Below are 3,285 nucleotides of genomic sequence, written 5' to 3'. Positions count from 1 at the left end.
TGACACTTACTCAAAAACATCCATTAAGATATACTAGCTAGTCAAATACTTTCTATTGACCATGAATTGGGTCCATTTAATATTCAGAAGGCCAACATATATACAAAAGAAAAAAGATGCATATGAAATAAACAGTGCTTTTTGGGTAGGTTTAACAGTTTGGAAATTGCATGTTCTTTACTGTATAAATTAAATATATATGTTATTATTACATTGCTAAATTCTACTGTGCATCAGTAATATATTTCTGTGAATTTCTTCAAGTTAAACTGGACTTTTATTTTGACAGGTTGCCGTGAAGACCATGGTGAAGACCTTAGAGTCTCTCTCTCTCTCTCTCTCTCTCTCTCTCTCTCTCTCTCTCTCTCTCTCTCTCTGTGTGTGTGTGTTTATGTGTGTGTGTGTGTGTGTGTGTGTATTACTTGTTTATATTACATTGTGCAAATGTCTCCACAATGTAATATAAACCTGAGATCGCCATTGTGGGTACCAGTCAGCAGTCCCCACATTGTAAATGGATTTATAAACATACTTAATTATGTTTTTTTGAAAATGTATAAATGCAGAATATTTCCTAGGATGGGTACACTGTAAAAAATTAAGGGGCAGGGGCAGGGGCAGGGGCAGGGGCAGGGGCAGGGGCAGGGGCAGGGGCAGGGGCAGGGGCAGGGGCAGGGGCAGGGGCAGGGGCAGGGGCAGGGGCAATGTCAGTGTAGGGGGATAGAATAAACATTTTGCACCGTGTAAAATCCATTACACCTATGGAAAGTCCCCACAATTCACAAAAACGGTAAAATACTCATAAAGTGCATAAACCTAAGTTCTAAGTTTTTTTGTTGTTGTGTCTTAAAACAATATTTTTTTTTAACTAAAGTACATTAATCTAGTTTTAAATCTGTTTACACATTTTTACTGAATTTAGTTATAACCAAGATTTTCAGGTAAACGTTACCCATGCAAAACTCAAACCCTTTGTCCATGTGAACCAAGTGTCCGCTTGTTCAAATGGGAAGGAAGGGAGTTTTAGGAACAGAGGAAAAAGGAAGTACCGCTGTTCTCAAATCAAAGTATAAGCTGGGTGCATTTAGGTGACTAAGTGCTTTAACCTTTCAAACACTTGGAGATTTGCATTTAGGAATCAAATTGAAACTTCAGTGGCACAACCAGACGTTATTTGTCTCTTGATGTCGTTGACAGTTTTCTAAGATTCGTCAGTTACAGTATTGGCATGCACTCTCTAACTAACGCCCTCTCATTCAACTCTTTTTTTTTTTTATACCCTGCGGTTGCAGATTCCACAATGAAACGGTTCCCACGGGCCGACATACACAGACATGCACACATATTGTGCGTGCTGTCAAACATGATGTGTCATTACTATAATTCCTGAGGCAATGAAACTATACATGCAGTTTCATGCCAAAAAAGAGGAAAAAAGGCAAACAAACTTGTACATGAACAGAAACAATATCTGAATATCAGAGTATTGCATTAGTGCATGTACATGATCACACATGGAAACATTAAAAGAGAAACGCTTGAAAGTTCAAAAGTACAGTGCAGTTATAGGTCATACAAAGGGGAATTTCCTTTGACATTATTGATCTTTACCTCTTATTGATTTTAGAGATGACTATTGACCTGCCTTTGTGAGAGAGAACTATTATGACTAGTCAACAATGTGCTCACATTTCCAAAAAAAGTACTGCAGTGGTACCATGGTAAAGTGATAGTATCTGAGAAATAGTTAAACCATTACATTTTTAAATACAGTATGTGTGTCATATTCTGCAACTTCCAAAGATGAAGACGAGTCATAAATTAATGAATATCCATACACGTAACAGTGTGCCCTAAACACAAACAATAACCCACAATTGAACAGCAACATGAAGAACTTAACTACAGTGATATTGAATGAATGGCAAACAGTTGTGTGATAATGAATGAACTGTCATAGCAACTAACGGTCAGAAACAGGGGCAGAGAAGACAAAAAAACAAAGATGAGCAACCTAAAAGTCCATTTTAAAGAAACTAACTCAACAACCATAACATTACGCCCCCCTCAAGAAGTCGTGGCCGTGTTTAAGGTGGACAGACCTTTTGAGGGACATGTGCTGAAACTGAAAAAGGGCTCCCTTTGTTCACCCACCCCTAATACTTTATTATCAAACACACAATACATGCTTTATTTCAACTTTTTGAATATTTTATTTATTTTTATTGAGAGAGAAAAAAAGCTTTTCGCATTTCTGTGTGATGGGAAAATAAAGTAGAGTAAGTTCGGCAAAACGTGGATTCGAACCGTGATCAATTTGCGTCAAAACTTCAAACCATGTGCTTTACCCCTCCACTACCACAGGCGTAGTAAATATGATGTGTTCTGCAATTTTGACTGAACCGTTTCACTTAATGTAATGACAACATTAACCATGTTTTACTACGGTTATACATGTGAAAACGAGAGTATAGGATACTAGATTTAAAAAATAGCTATAGATAGCCTAGCGAATGTGCATCAGACTTCAGAAATCATACTTCATTCGCCCCCAATGAAAAGCATATTTACACGGAATCGTTCCCTATCCCATATATAGTGCGCTATGTGCCATCCACCATGCTGTAGAAAAAAGTGTGTGAACAAGTTAATGCTGTTTATATATTTATAATGTAGGGGGTGGGGCTTTAGATTCTAGAGAGCATTTGATTGGGCAGAAAATCTGATGAGATCCTGAGTTGCAGAGTGATATAATTAAAACCGTTTATCCATATTGGCGGGAGTGAGAGACTTTAAAGGTGCACTATGCAACTTTTCGTCCACTGGAGGGCGCCTATTCTAAACGGCTCGCGAGTACTGGGACTTTTATTATGATGGGACGGGACACAGTCGCAGGGCGTGCGCACTTCCGCTTTTTTCCGGTCAGGTAAAAACAGCTATTTTTATCATATCAGATACATTTAAGGGGCCAAGGGCTTCAGCCATCCGTCTGCTCTCTTCCCTGAACTGAAATGAAGTAGTGGGTTGTACTTTCCACACGATTGACATCAGGTTCAAGTACGCCAGGTTGGCTGGTGGTTATGTTGCTCGCATACCGCCTCCCATGGCCGAGACTGGTATTACGATACCTGACGGGCCGGGGCTAGTAATGCTACTGCTAATTAAGGTGGATATCTCTGCAGCACTATAACTTGACCTTTTTTTAATGACATCATCGCCCTTATTGCTTCTCATTCTTTTGATTCGTGTAGGTCATTTTTTTGATATTTTTACCTAAATTTTTAC

This window comes from Pseudorasbora parva, chromosome 18, assembly GCF_024679245.1.
Source record: "Pseudorasbora parva isolate DD20220531a chromosome 18, ASM2467924v1, whole genome shotgun sequence".
NCBI classification, from domain to species: domain Eukaryota; kingdom Metazoa; phylum Chordata; class Actinopteri; order Cypriniformes; family Gobionidae; genus Pseudorasbora; species Pseudorasbora parva.
Note: the sequence above shows the minus strand (reverse complement) of the source record.